Source organism: Helianthus annuus, chromosome 7 (assembly GCF_002127325.2).
Source record: "Helianthus annuus cultivar XRQ/B chromosome 7, HanXRQr2.0-SUNRISE, whole genome shotgun sequence".
NCBI lineage: Eukaryota > Viridiplantae > Streptophyta > Magnoliopsida > Asterales > Asteraceae > Helianthus > Helianthus annuus.
The window spans coordinates 130,662,883-130,679,335 of NC_035439.2; the positions used below are offsets into that span (position 1 = coordinate 130,662,883).

General features: G+C 34.9%; 2 long non-coding RNA genes across 2 annotated transcripts; one reads left to right on the forward strand and one right to left on the reverse strand.

Annotated features, from left to right (window-relative positions):
• Positions 1-745: 745 nt before the first annotated feature.
• On the reverse strand, positions 746-2,964 carry LOC110867314. The gene is made up of 5 exons (XR_004862737.1): positions 2,826-2,964; positions 2,633-2,709; positions 2,292-2,365; positions 1,123-1,158; positions 746-847 (listed from the first exon to the last, which is right to left on the reverse strand). It is a non-coding gene; the product is annotated as an uncharacterized LOC110867314 (long non-coding RNA).
• Positions 2,965-5,688: 2,724 nt separating this feature from the next.
• Positions 5,689-8,803, forward strand: LOC118480437. Its single transcript, XR_004862738.1, has 3 exons — positions 5,689-6,274; positions 7,553-7,697; positions 8,260-8,803. It is a non-coding gene; the product is annotated as an uncharacterized LOC118480437 (long non-coding RNA).
• Positions 8,804-16,453: the final 7,650 nt, after the last annotated feature.

Consider the following 16,453-nt stretch of genomic DNA (forward strand, 5'->3'; position numbering starts at 1 on the left):
CCATCCACCCCTGTTCAAGAACCGCTAGCCACCACTAGATCTGGCATCATAAATCTCCAACACCCATCAACCGACCCTAAGCTCCCATCTTCAATCTCTAGAACAAACAAGCAACTTATAGATTCACTGCATAAATGCTTCAACATCAACAGAAACCAAACGGATTCAATTCACATTCATCATCAAATCATACCAAAATTACAGAAGCTCCGGTGAACAGATCTGCTCTGCTTATACCAGATCTATGAAGATCGGCCTTTAATTATTGTTTGCAGATCGGCCGTTTACAAAGGATTGGACTGTGTTCTGAGATGGATTGATGTGATTAGTGTCGATTCAGGTGCTGAAAAGATGATGATTTCAGAACTAGGGTTAGGGTTTCAATTTAGTTATTAAACTAGTAGAGATACCCGCCGCGTTGCGGCGGGGTACATACCAATTACCACCGGTAATAACTCCGAAAGACAAGGGGATACATACCAATTGTCGCCCGAAAGTCATTATCAAACTGCAATATACAAGTTCTTTGGAATTTTGTTTTATAGTGGACAACATAGGATAATTACATTTCCGCATATCGCCAATAGGTATTTCTTATTTTCTTGCCCATCTATCAATTTGACCAGAATTTCATGCTCTTTTGTGCTGCATTGACATAATTTACACTAATTTTACATCATCTATCAAAGGGGATAACTTACACCATTCACGGCATACATCATTAGAGATACCTAGTATATATCCACCACTTCTTTATATCATATGTGATTAAAACCCTGGTGACCCTGCATGCCTCTCCAAGTGCAATGAGAGCCCTGGTGACACCGCACGCCCCTCGAAGTGCATGCTTTGAAGGAACAAACACAAAACACATATAGTGAACTGGTACCCATTAAATTCTTGTTTTTTTTTCATTATTATAGTATAACAGCATCAAGATTATGGATTCTTCTGATGAATGTAATCTAATGATACAAAAGTTTAGACATTTTATCAAAAGACACCTAGTTAAGAACTAAGAGTAAAAAGTAATTGCATTCTGAATGAAGCTGGTCGAATCACTAAATAAATTTCAAACCTGATGCACAATGTCACAAAACTAACATAGATTGTAGCACATACCTCTGTCTGAACATGAAAGGCTTGCTTCCATAAGTCCTTTAGAAAAAAACAACATATTAGAAAAATATATCAGCCAACATAGCTATGAAATAAAGGAAAGTGAAGTTAAGATTATGGTCTGGTGGATGAAGATTTGTAAGAAAACAAACCATGATTGTCGTTAATGATGTGGATTGAAAGCCTTTTTCCTCAGGCACAATTCAATTAAGAATAAATGAGACATGTTTATTAAAAACAAATAAAGAATAACACAATGGTAAGTGTTCTAAAACAACAGTATGGCATATAAACGTCAGATGAATGTTCTGAATTAGATGAATGTTCTGAATTAACAGAATACATGCTCCAAACTTTTGAAAAAACAATTAAGATTCAAACAACATGATCATACAGTACTAACTCTGTATATTTAGCCAGCAAGTCATATATGACTAACTTTGAGCGCCATCAGCTTGTTCTGTCTCATCTAATAATAATATGAAGCCAGGCTAGATTAGTGATCATTTTATTTGTATTTGTTCACCTGCCATCTTGAAATAATGGCTTAGAAAGGTCTGTTACCGATCAATGGAGTCTCACAAACAACACTATAACTAACTCCCATCTGTTTCTTCCTTTTGGGCTCGGGTTTAACTTTCATGGTCTTTGACTGCTTTGGAGCCCAAACCAACAACAAACCAGGCATTTGGCTTGTGAAAGATACAAACCTTCTAGCCCTCTCTCTTCTCTCCCAAGCCTCATTTAACATTCGGGCATTGTTGACCTTAGTGGCTTGTGTCGACCTTTTCAAGTAGATGACAAGATTCGTCTTCTAAAGATAATAAATCTGAAATCATCTTACATGTTGGCATGTCATTTCTTTTGTGTTTCATTCTCCAAGATTGATTGCTATCCTCACTATTAAACGCTAGAGCTTGATCATCATTCTCTTCACCAAATGGCAAGAAGTCCATTTAATCAAGATCAACTTTTATAACATCAGAGATAAAAAAATATTAATTCCGTAACTTAAATTCACATAACATGATCCAAAATAATGTAAATCTATGTTATCTTTATATTGTTTACAAATTCATATTCATAGGTTCAACGTCGCTTATCTCATTTGAAATCATGACCCAACATGTATATGAAAAGGTAACATTGGAATTTACTGAATAACAATTTACCATGTGGTTGGAGACAATGTGTCCAGAAATGTTGCGGCCAACAAAGATATGCTGCCAGAAGTTCACCATCTTACCTAGACAAGGAAAACAACAAACGTCAAATAATCCCGAAATTCATTTACTCACATTTCAACAAACAGTAGGTAGGCAACCTTTAACATCCCAATTCAATTTCTCAAGTGAAATCAACACTTAAAAAGACTTATAAAACCCCAAATCACAATCAATTAGACCTAAAAAACATCATTCTTGTTGACATATTAAGGTTTAAAAAACGATCACTTGAATCAAGGTAAAAAGGTTAACCACCCAACCACATATAATACTTTTTGCAAACATACCTCGTATTCCATTCATTGGAGCTCTACTACCAGTAGAGAAATCTAAAGGCCCAAAAGAATTCGAAGCATTACATAGCCTGTAGTATGAGACAAACACAAACATTAGAAAGAAAACATAAAAGCAAATCAAAGGCCCAAATCACACAAAAACAAACGTGTTCTTCGCTGAGTAACAAACCGTAAATTTGTTCACCTTTAAACGGAATAAAACGCACGGGATAAAGGGGCGATGGTGCCACCGACACGCCCCTTCCACCAGGTGAAAGGTTTCACGACGAAAAGAGAAGGATTGCTTGTGCTCTGTTTGTGAAGCAACTATTATTCCAGCATCCACAATGAAAAGAAAAGAGGGGAAAAGAGGATTGTTTGTGTGTTGGTTAGGGGTGTTCAAAAGTATCCGTATCCGAAAATCCGATCCGAAATATCCGATATCCGAATCCGAAATATCCGAAAAATCGGATATCCGAAATTTCGGATATCCGAAATTCGGATATCCGAATTTTTCGGATTCGGATTCGGATAGTGATTTTCAAAATTTTCGGATATTTCGGATATCCGAAATATCCGAAAATTTAATTTTCATTTTTTTTCGGATATCCGAATATCCGAAGTATCCGAACATATCCGAAATATCCGAAAAATATCCGAAAATATCCGAAAAATATCCGAAATATCCGAAAAATATCCGAAAACTTATATTCGGATATCCCAAAATATCCAAAATATCCGTTTCCGAATATGAAAAAAATAATAAAAAAATAAAAATTAAATAAAAAGTTGGATTTTCGGATATCCGATTCACTATCCGAATCCGTATCCGAAATTTCGGATATCCGAAATTCGGATATCCGAAATTTCGGATACGGATTCGGATAGTGAAATCTGGTATCCGAAAATTTCGGATATCCGAAATTCGGATATCCGAATTTTCGGATATCCGGTTTTGAACACCCCTAGTGTTGGTGTAAGCAAACCAAATCTATAGGAGGTAAAAAGCAAAAGGTAAGTTACAAACAACTAAACTAAAGTTACAATATTATGATGCAAGTCAAAGAACTAAAGCATAAGGTACAACAGTTAATGCATAGAAATGTTAGGAATTAGAGTTATATATAATTAGGTCTCTCTTTCTTGTCGTTGGTGATTAAGTGTAGAGAGAGAAAGAGGTTGATAAAGTATGTTGTGGATTACTGGTATGAATTTTCTTCTTATTTGGATTACTTCGGGGGTGTTTGGCCTAGTTTTTTTTAACAAAGCTTATAGCTTTTTTAGCTTTTTTTACAAAATAAGCTTAATTTGGTGTTTGGTTTAGCTTTTTAAGCTTACGCTTATTAGCTTATATAATCTAATTTTAAGAAGCTTACTTGAAGATGGTTTTTTAGCTTATTTTGAAAAAGCTTCTTTGTGTAAGGGTAAATGATATAAAAAAAGCTATAAGCTAATCCAAACACTTAAACAAGGCTTATCAAATGATAGAAAATAAGCTATAAGCTACTTAAAAATATAAGCATAAGTCCCCCCGTAGTGGGGCGTTTTTTTAAAAAAAATTCAAAAAAAAACGCCGGATAACGCCGAGATCCCCACTACATAGGGCGTTTCCGGGCGTTTTTTTTTGAAAAAAAATTAAGCCGGCGTGTTTATTAAAACGTTGAACCATGTTTGAATGCCCAATCCCAACTCAAACGGCTAGTTTTTTTAAACGGCTAGTTTTATTTTATTTTATTTTTTTTAATTTCATTTCCCCCCTATATATATAAACTCATTCATTTTCAACCAAAAAATCACAAAAACCCTCTAAAAAATACAACCATTTTATAAAAAACATGATGCACAACATGATTTTGGAAGACGAAGGAAAGGCAATATGCCAGAATTATGTGCCAGAAGCCGTTCAAGAGGAGCATCCACAGGCGTCAATGGAAGAAAGAGTGAATAATGCGCGAGAGTTGCGTTACGAACCGTACCATTCCCAGTTAATGGTTGATTTGCTACACCACGCATGGTCGGTTCGGTATGTACCACCTGAGGGAGAGGAAGAAACGGAGGACGAGGGTGAAGAAAGCGAAGATGAAAACTAGTGTTTTTTTTTTTAATTCAGATTTTAATTTTTTTTATTTCTAGTATTGTATTTTTTTTATTTAACCGGATTTTAATTTTTTTATTTCTAGTATTGTATTGTTTTTATTTAATGAAGTATTTAAAGTTTAAAAAAATAATTGGGAAATGATTGCATGGGCGTTATTGGAATAATGCCTCACTACACCACTTTATGGTATAATGCCCCATGCTGGCTGGGATGCCACGTGTCGTATAATGCCCCATGTTGGGGGCATTATTCTTGATTACCACTACGGGTGGTCTAAGCCAAAAAATAAAAGCTAGGCCAAACACCCCCTTCTCACAAAAAGTCCTTTTTTAACTTAAATAAGCTAACCCAAACACCCCCTGTTATAATTGGAGATGAGAGTGAGAGATGAGAAAGGAGGTTTTTATATTAAATCTTTTTTTTTTTAATTTTGTATTAAAAAAAAGGTAAAAAGACTACTTTGTCTTCATGTGGGGTCCATGTGACATGATTAACAGAAAATTTTAACTAGGTTAGCGTCAAAGGACATTGCGTGTAACATTTTTAAACATTAAGTACATAACTCGTTAATTTTAAAGGTGAAGTACACCGCCTGAAATTTGATACAAAGACAAAGGACAAAATTTGCAATTCACTCTTTAACTCTTATAGATAATTAGTTACATTTTTTCCCATCCACAACAAACTTATAATTATTTTACAAATTCTTGTCATATCTTTTAGACTATGACGTTATACAAGCATTCGAAGGTACCGTGACGACCTGCTCATTTTTGTCGACGTTTCGATGTTTTTCTTGGTCAATAATTAACGCGCAGATTAAAATGTACAAGTAGATGATGTTTAGTGTACAAGTGATTATTGCAATACAAAAATTAGACTGCTTGGTTTGGAGAGCCTAAAACAAAAAGGTACAACCCATTCAAGCATAGTGTATAAGTGTTCTTAACACATCAAACAAACCCACAAATCCACCCTAGAAATCAAGCTCTAGATTCAAAATTCAAAACCCCTCATCTGAGTCTCTCTTTCTCCCTAAAATATCTGCGAGAACCCACCCTCCCGCTTAGGGATATTCCTAGAAAACCCTGGCTCATTCGAAAGCTAGGTTAAAGCTGAATCTAATGGTTTCAAGGCTAAAGTTGCTTTAGTTCGTGATAGAGAACTAGCCTAACATCATGTTAATTGCTTCCTCCTTAACATGCAAAAAAGTTACTGTTGTCGTTATTTAATTCCATACTAATGCTAGCTAATTTCTGTTTTTTTATTAATTCCATCTGTTGCATCAGATATTTGATCTTCTATGCTTCTGGTTAAAATTAGGGTTATTAGTTTGTGGATTTTGAAGTTACTATTTGTGGTTTGAAGAGACCGAAAAACAGGAGCTAAAGCTCGATTTGTGGTCGGATCTCACATAACCACCCCTAATCTCATCGTCGGTGTTACTCAAGTCTTCCGCTACAAGACGCGTCTTTTAATTGCACACTTTCCGATCCACGGCAACATAACTAACAATACCTGAGCGATTGAGATTCATAACGTTCTTGACAAATAAGGTACTCACATTTTCTTATTTACGTTTTTAACATTGCCTTGCCTTTTATTTTGTCTCTTCGTGTGTTATTTCCTTTCCAGTGGCCATACACTTAATTATTTTTTATGTTCAACATTTGCGTTTGATTCAAATTTATTTTTGATTTTATGTGACATTATTGTATTACAAATGCTTTTATGGTATATCTGGCCTAGAACTAAAGCCCAATATTAGTAGATGTGTAAAAAGATATATATAGATTGTATATTAGCTATCAAAGACGATGGGTGTGATTGAATTGGTCAAATTTCATGTTGATATGATCATTGTTATATGAATGGCCTTTTATCTCTATTTGTAGTAATTTTAGAGGTAATGTTTTTTGGTCAAATTGGTTAAGCAACATTTTTATATGTCAAATTCACGAACCACTAAATTTACATTAGTCTTGTTGGTAGCGAATGGTTCTATTTTTTATGCGAACGTTATTACTAATTTTGACCCGTGCTTATGAATAGCTCTATTAACTCAAACGGGTCGACTAAAATAATGCCAAAAGGGAACAAGCCATTCTTTACAGTTTACTCATCTTTACAGTTGTTATTCAAAGTGTCACACGTGAACCCATACACAACACATGTATTCATGGGTTGAAACAAACAGGGAGGAAAAAAAATTATTTAACTTTTTAAAATTCTAATTTACATTTTATTTTAAGTTTTTTGAAGCAATTATGTTTTACCTATGTCTACTTATTTGAAAAACAAATGGCATAAAAATACCTTAATGGTTTAAGACATTACATAAAATACATTAAAAAAAGATATTAAAAAAGCAAATAAATGGGTTAAAACACGACTTGTAAAGCTAACCTTGTTCGCGGTGGTTCTTCTAATATGATAAGGCCTCTACTGATTTTGAGACTGCAATAGCCCAAAATGATGATGACAAGATGAATCGAAGAGAATAGCACAACACCGGTCAAACCCGGTACCGGCCTTACAGTTGCGGCCAAAATGCTAAATCATGATGTGGGCTTTAGGGCGATGAAGAGTGGCTGGTTATATACTTTTTATTTACATTGGATAAAATGCCTCAATTGTTTTGACCTTAATACTTGTTTTGTGCATTCTTATAACTTGGAAATTCGGAAAATTTTTGTATTTATGTCTCAATTGTTTTGACCTTAATACTTGTTGTACATTAATAATATGTGGGCATAATGCCTACTGCTGCGTTTAATCATTATAGAATTTTTTTTTTTAATTTAACATGTTTGACTTTTTTGGAAATAAATTAGAACCCAAAGATGCGTCAGGTTTTTGCGTAGATGCGTCAAAGAAGAGATTGGGTTGATAGGCAGGTTCTTGATCTAGAAACTGTTGGCAAAGATGGAGTTTTGGGGCAGTGATATAAAAGGAAGCATTCATAGCGATCCTTCTGATGTAAGCTCTATTTCACCTTGCTAACAACTAGATACAAAGCATGACCTTTTTAACTAGGCCGAGGGAGACCCCATTGAGAGAGAAATATCCGAAGAGGGTCCTCTGGATGGTGTTATCAAAACACGACACTAGATCAGGTTTTGGGTTGTCTTTTTTTATTAAACGGGTCATATTTGGGTTGGCTTGTTCAATTAAAAGGTTGACCTGTCAATCCACTTGTTTAGTTAAAACATTGACCAACCAACCTGTTTACAATTTGATCACAACCAATTCACAAATCGCCAACCTGTTTGACTCAATTGGATAAATGGGTTACGCGTCGTGTTCGGTTTACATAATTTTGAGTGTTTTTGGGTTAGGGTTGATGTCTTTGACATGTATAAATATATGAGTCGTGCTCGGGTTTAGGTTCATTGATTCAACCCAAAACAATTGCCATTCCTAGGTCGATCTGAATTAAAATGCACTGTAATTCTGCCAGCCGCCTATTTTAAGTACTGTTAGTAACTTATTTTTTTTCATCATTCCATTATATTTAAATTTTGTTATAAAATGATTACAGGCTTGGACATATAGAGCAAAAGTATGCGTTAAGTTATCGCCCGTGTTGATCTTTTTACCAAGCATAATGTTGTAAATCCTGCTGCAATCATTTCTGTGGGTTCTGCAAATTATGTTGCTGCTGGTATGCGGTTTTGTTTTGTGTGGTGATGGTGGCTGAGCTACAACAGAGGCAGCAGAGACTAAAGCAAGAACATCAAAGACGCCGCCAGGAGATGATGTCTGCGCTCAGATGCATAGCGAGATATTTAGCTATCCCTGGTTTCCTACAACAACAACATTTGAGGGACGGTGATTCAGAATATTAGGATCCAGGCCTAATCACAACACTTGTTTTGTATCTGGTTGTAGTTTTTGAGTCACTTTTGTACAAACCATGTTTAGGTTGATGCTATGCTTAGAAATAAATTGATGATACAGATGCAAAGATTGATGATCCTTAATAGGTTGGTGTTTTTTTTTTGGTCATTACCTAATCACGCTGGAAGTTGCTCAGATGATTTCTTTAACTTTTCCTCTGTTTTAAAGATATCTAGAGCACTAATTATACATTGTATTATATTTCTTGATCAAGTAAAAACTTCTAAATAATGCCTTGCAATACATCATGGGATATTTTCATTATAATTGTTACTTAGTCAACACTTACTATCTAACACCTTGCTCAAATTTTAGATTTCCATTACTGGAGGTGTTAAAATGGTAATTGATGATATTTAATATGGGTCAAAACGGTGGGTTAAATTCTTTATTTTATTTTAATGCAGGTTAAAGATATATTATTTAGGGATACTAAGATAATATTGTTAGATGTAGAAATATTATTGTATTACAATGGTTTAGTTTCTAAGACTTAAGTTGTCAAGTGAAAAATAGAAGTTTATATTTGTGCTCAAAATCGTTAACCAAACTTTGATGTTTAGAGATATTAAAATAAAAGCGTGATTTAAATTGAGTTTTCACTTTTCAAGCACAAGTGTGATTTTTTAGTTTTAATATCTAATCATGGTGTCCTATTGATTAGAATTACCATTGAAGAAATATGTTAACAAACAAACAAGGTTGAAACAAAATGATAAAGTAATTTAAAAACGATGATATTATAGGGTTTCATGATATCTAGAGGAGACGAAAACTACATCAATGCAAAGTGTTGACCCGCCGCATCACACGGGCACCATACTAGTTTAATTAATATATATGACACACTCCAACGTGTTTTTAACTTAATTATGAAAATACTATATTATACAAGTCCTTATCTTTCAAATTTGGCTATCAATGATCTCTTGGCCTAGTGGTTAAGGGGGAGGTGGGAAGCTTTGCTTCTTTTAATACTAACTTGGTGATACTAACTACTAACCCGGTTAGCGATATCCTAACCGTACGCTGTTCAAAAAACCTTACGGTTTATTTTTTCTCCTTTGGAACTTCCTATTGGTTTAGTGACACAAGTATGGAATCTTGCTATGGAGCTAGGTATGAACCTTTCATCTACTTTTGGTTGCTTTATATCCATCCATGTGCCAGTAACATGGTATGTTCGTTTCTGAAAAAGCTTAAACAATACTTGGTTAATATGAAGGAAAGGTGGATCGAGGATACAATCACTGTTGTGAACAAATGCAAATGGTGGTTGAATCATCCGACTTTGCATTGGGTTTTGGGGCAGTAGTTCTATACACATAAGTAGCGCAAAAGGCGATTTGTCTTGCCATTTTAAATGTTTATAGAATGCAATTGCAGCCCCATTAAAGCATAGATATGAGCTATAGGGAGAGAAAGATGTGGGTACTTCTTGGGTGACCAAAGGCTTAAATTGTTGGGACAATGCCCAACACAACAACTAGCATTCCATCAAATGGGGCAGTGTGTTTAAAACCAGCCAATTTAGAGGTGGTGATTCTGACCCGTTCATTTTTTAACGGGTCAAACAAAAGAACTAGCCGAAAGGGAAGGGATCAAATGGGTCAATTTGTCTCACATCAGAAATAATCCCAGCACAGGACGGACTGTTGTCCGATGGTGCTTAATAAACGCTTATCGGTTAATTTTTAGACATTTTATACAGTTAGTACACTAAAAGCAAAAACATTTTCTTGCCTTTCCAATTTAACATGTATTTTTCTAGCATATGTTTTCGGTTCATTTTGTTGTTCCACTAGAGAGAGTTTCGAAGCGACTTGATGTTTTTTATGACTATCAAATGCCGATATCCCTTACGGTTTATTACAACTTCATATGTTCCAGCCTATAGTAAATCAACAAACGAAACAATACATTATTTTCAGATGTGCTAAAATGGGTGGGCCGGACCTGTTAAGCAATGAGTCAATTTCTTTTGTTACGAGTCAAAATGGGATAGGATGTATTAGAGGATATAGATGCAATTTTAGGATGTATGAGTCGAAATTGAGTTGATTAAGGGATAGGATCTTATGCTAGAATAACTGGATTTGATGGTTTAATGAATGCCCTTGCTGCTATGACATTTACTCATGTATATGAATTAATGCTATATAAGGTAAAGGATATAGATGCAATGTTAGTTTACACAAATTACTTATCTAGTTCAACATTTTATTATTCTAAAGAATCAAAGTATTTAAATGCTAGAATTGTGTGATGGGATATTTAATGGCAGAAAAACAAGGTGTGATTGTGAGTGCTAAAGGATACGACCCAGATACCTTATAACATGTACAAGGAGTATAGGGATACGACCTCAAAACGGTTCTATTGAACAGATGTACACTGAGATGGTCAGGGTCTACCACCATTGCATCCGGGCAATCGAATTGTGTTTGTAACTTCATTTTTTGTTTTTAATGTAATATGTAACTTCGTTTATAATAAATTTTAACACAATTATGAATTATATAAACGGGTAAACTTGATTCCAAGCAACAAGATTTGATTACCAAACTAAAGATGGGTATTCGGTTCGGGTATTAATAATAATTCGGTCTAGAATTCTCGGGTTCTTTCTTTTCAGGAAAGATTTGATTACAAAACTGAAGATGTTCGGGTTCAGGTATTAATAGTAATGGTTTAGGTTCCTCGAGCTCCTTCTTACTCGGTTCAGGTAGCATTTGGTTAGGTTTGGTAGTCGGGTTTTGGTTAAAAAAGGTAAAAGCCGAAGTGCCCTCATATCTTCGGAATTATGGTAGGAAGCAATTTCAACTCATTTCTTCATATAAATGGTTTGACTTAACAGGTACCGTATCGCATAGGGGTGCACTGACATGTAAAGAAAAGGAGGGAGACACCCCATGCGAAAAATAGTGTTATTTTACGGCAAACGTCTTGAGCGTCTACATGATGATTAAAACCCGGGGTCCGCCATTGGTACCGCATAGTAGCATAGTATCGACACCGAAGTTTAATTTATTTATTTAAATAGTTATAACGTTTGAAAACATTTCTTTTTATTTTTCAACGACATAATTTGATTAATATAAATTAATTTTTCATGCCCAGGAAGTTTCCGAGTTATAACCGTGCTTCGTTGCAAATTATCTCATTTACACATGTCAATGCAATTAAAAAATAACATAATTCAATAAAACATTTGTAAAAACATACTTTTATGTCATTTTACGACATAAATCTATTAATTAAAATTAAATTTTCCTATCCGCGAAGTTCATAGGTGATAGCCTAGTATATATATATTCAAGGCTTGTGTTTATATAAATTCCATTTTTCTACATAAAATCATAGATCTCCCATAATTTATACTTATACATTTGGAACCAGAGCTTAGGAAAATAACATTTTCAAGTTACCAAATCAGCAAGTCTTGTATTTAACACTCAAAATAACCATTTAAACCATGATGATCATCCGGTATTCACCTAACAAAAACATCACCATACTTGGTGATTTTCCATACAAAACATACACTTTAACATGTCAAATCCACCTTTTTTAACATGTTAACATATCCAACTCACAAATCATACTAATATACATATCTAGGGGAAGTATCTATGCAGAACACTTAATATTGCGAGCAGTGGCGGACCCAGGATTTTATTTCAATGTGGTCCATTTTCGGGTCGGTCCTCGTTCGGGTTGAGTTAAAGTGAGGTTTGAACTAGATTTAAAAAAAAATAAGAAAAATGGGCTTATCAAGGATTGAACCCATGACCTCTTGGTGGAAAAGAGGGATATTTACCACTACACCAGCTTTCGTTTTATTTCTCTGGTGTCCACCTAATTGTATTTATGGGGTCCATATACAATTTAATATACCGAATCTACTATTTTTTTAAAAAGATTGGGGTCCGGGGACCCCGGTGGCACCAATGTGGGTCCGCCCCTGATTGCGAGAACATGCAGAACAAAATGAATCACTCCTTTTTTCAATCCTACAAACCTAAAAAATAAATGAAAATGTTATAAATGTAAGATTTATTGTTTCTCGCAATAAAATTTAAAACAAAATATGAAAAATCATCAGTTTTTAAATAACCTACACACATGTAGGTTATGTGTAGGCTAAATTACCCACATGTATGTAGACTACGTGTAGGGAAAAAATATATGATTTTTTATGTCTATATAATACACATATGAATGTAAGAAACATAAAATTTAAGAAATATGCACCTTATATCCCAAAATTTAGTGATTTAGAGTTGATCCTTATCCTACATATCTAAGTGTATACATCCAATTTTCATGTTCCAAGCATCAACAAACAAATATCGTCATACAACCTATATTAGGGTTTTCATGATACTTTCAAGATCAACAATTCTCCCACGTACGTACATATACATACAGCCCTATATACATACATAAATATTCATTTTTAGTGAAAATAACCATATAAACAACATGCACCATGATCAACATCCTACAACACATAACATACTAGTGTTTTAACATACTTCAACTTTTCATCAACACATACACACACATCCATGACCTTAATAAACATAAAAATTATCCATTTTCTTCCATTTTACCACTTGAATAGCTTGTTTTAACAAAAAACTCATGTAACATCTAATTTGGACATTTGGTAAAACATCTTGAACAATATTGACATATTTACAATATTTAACAAGTAGAGAGTTAAATTTTACCACTAGACTAGCTAGAGAAGATTCACAATTGAAGATGGATGGGGTTTTGCTTGATCTTTGAGGTGTAGCTCGTTGTTATGCTCCAGTCCTCCAAATACACCTCAAAGTATGATGATCTAAGATGGATTTAGTGTGTTTTGGCGATTGAAAGTGAAGGATGTGTGAGGGTGGTGCTTGGGTCGTAGTTTTTTTTTTTTTTTTTGGGGGGGGGGGGGGATGATTTATTGGATGTGTTAAGTGCGAATGAGGTTATGAAAGGGTCTTGCACTTATTTAAACCAACTAGGTGAGGGTGGTGCTTGTTGTCAACTAGCCAATTACACATAGTTTTGTGAAAATTGATAACTAATGGTGTTAATTTGTGGCAAAATTAACAATAACGCGCAAAATCCGGGAAATATGATATTAATTTATCCATATATGGTTTTCATCAAATTTTCACACCACAACATATATTAATGCCACTCGTTTAACGTTCTTGGTATATTGAAACAATTCAAGTTGTTAAAAGTTTACAGAATAATCACCAACGTCTGTTTCATACATTTTTATTGTTACACGAAATGATGATATCTAGTAGTTACCAAATGAAAGCCTATGCATTTACCCGAATTTTGCTAGGCTTTATAGACTCAATTAACAACAATTAAGTCTAAATGCACACAATTAACATAAACACCTATGATTAGAATGTACAAATTAACCTAGAACTTTGTCGGATGTCACATTAACCGTGTGGCTTACCTATTTTTAACGTCATTTCAACGTGAACTCTTTTAAACACAAATGTACATGTTGTCAAAATGCTCTTATATATTTGTCGTCGAATCTACACTACGCGTTACTGATATTCGTTTTTATGGTTTTCAGTTGATATGTAACACATGTCAAAACCCTTTTGGGCAACTTTATTTTTTGGCTTTTCTTCTTAAGTTTTCATACCGAGTGTTAGTACCTTGTGTCACGGCCCCCGACCCGGTTTGACCCGTTTCAGAGGCCGCGGGACAGGAATCCCGTGGTATTTAATTTAGGCGACAGCGGAAGACTTTTTAAAACAGGATCTTTTAATAATTCAAACTGCTCGTTTCATAACTTAGGGATAAATTCCCGTATTTTACAATAATGTGATTTCCCAGGGAAATCTTTATTTTCAAAACATGTTCATTTTATTTATTTACATTGAGCCACTTTTCTAAGCTGGGAGTGCTCCGTGGCACTTTCCTTTGCTCACACCAGATCACCTAAAACATGTTTGAAAAAGGTTTTGTCAGCGGGGAAATACTGAGTGAATCATTCAGTTTACTAAAACGACTCGTTTGTTATAATTTACAGTATTAAGGGGAATTACAATGTTTCTGATTTCAAACCAACTACCCACGGTACTTGTCACTCGACTACCCATTGGCTATCTCGTTGTCCAAATGGTGTCTGTGACTGTGGTCAGATCACCCATTGGCTAACTCGTTGTCTAAGTGTGACGGGAATAAGTAATGTATACAAAACCCCACATACCGGCTGTAACTTGGTGATTACATAGACTTAATCACTGTAACTATAACTTTGAAAATAATTTGGAGTTTTGTAAAACAGTTGATAAAAAGAGAATGACTCACATTGCAGATTTACGAGCAGAGTATAAGCTTTACTAATTAGCCTTTTAACCTAATTTAAATAACAATACGCACACAAACGGGATTAGTAACTAATTCAGCAGTTACGTCAATTCACGAGATTAAACCCTCACAACTATTATCAAGTGCAATACTTAATAATTCAATGGATTCACAACGAATGACAGAGCATAGTCCGAATTCGAACAGCACTCAAACATTCAAGTTAAAATCACAATGAATAACAAAGTACAAGCTCAATTTGAGCAGCACTCGGACAATCGTTGGATAGTTATAATCGATCGGACGTTGAATCATAATAGCGATCGGGTTATTACCCTGATTGCGGCAGCACCTCGTGATTCGTGTGTGTGTGTTGTGAACTGTAATTGCTCTAACTCGTTGTACAGACAGAATTTGTGCGACGTTTTAACACCAGAAGCTAAGTGCCAATGTCGGCTATTTATAGGAATTTTTGAGGCTCGCTTACGGACCGTATGCCCTGACCCTTACGGTCCGTAAGCTAAGCAGTCTAATTCATAGGCTCCCTAGGCTCGGTTATAGCTTGGGTGACTCAACACTTCAACTAATCAGAACTGTGCAACGTTAATTTTAGATAAATATTAAACTAGGGTTTGCCCCCCTTGAGCTTTAGGGGCCCTGATCCTGATTCCGATCATTCTGAAAATTTTAGGGCTAATGCAGAATTACTTGGGTGTCTTAATTAAGGTTTTCTTATTGACTAATTATCGTCCTAATTATGGATTTTAGTGACAGCAGTTGTTACACCTTGGCGATATTGTAATAAATCAAATCGGCACCGACCAAATTCCCTTCATTAACGTCATTTTTATCACTGTCGTTAATGTTAAAGGTTCCCATTTTTATTTTTTTAAAATGGACGTTTTATTGGTAATTAAAAATAGAAAGTTACAACTCAACCGTACTCCCCCTCCCCCTCATTTAAATCGTCAGCCACACTCCTCCGTCTTAGTCAAACGATCTTCCCCTCCAGCAGATTTATCAAGTGGTGATTGCAATCGTTTTCTCCACGACAAGTCGCCTCTTGTTGTTCTTCCCTGTCCAAACTAGTAAGTAAGGGTGCTAAATTGGTCCCGTGTTCGTAGATTAGCGAGTCCAATCCGACACGAACCCAAAAACAACCTGACCTCAAAAACGTTGTTTGACACAAACGTGGCCCATTTATCCTGGTTTTTTAGCATATTAATACTCTAAAATTACATATTTACAAAAAGAAAAAATACAAATGTATATAAAACAATTACATATGTAATTATGAAATTTATTGTCTCTTTTAAGTTTTAGATTTGGCATAAAATAGCCAACCAATTTAATTAACCGCAAGCCCCTCTGGCTGACACAAACCCGACATGTTTAGCTAAGCGTGTTATCGGGTCCAACCCGAAATTGGCCTGAACTTGTTTATACTAAAACCTAGCCTGTGAATTTCGTATTAGATTTGTGTCATG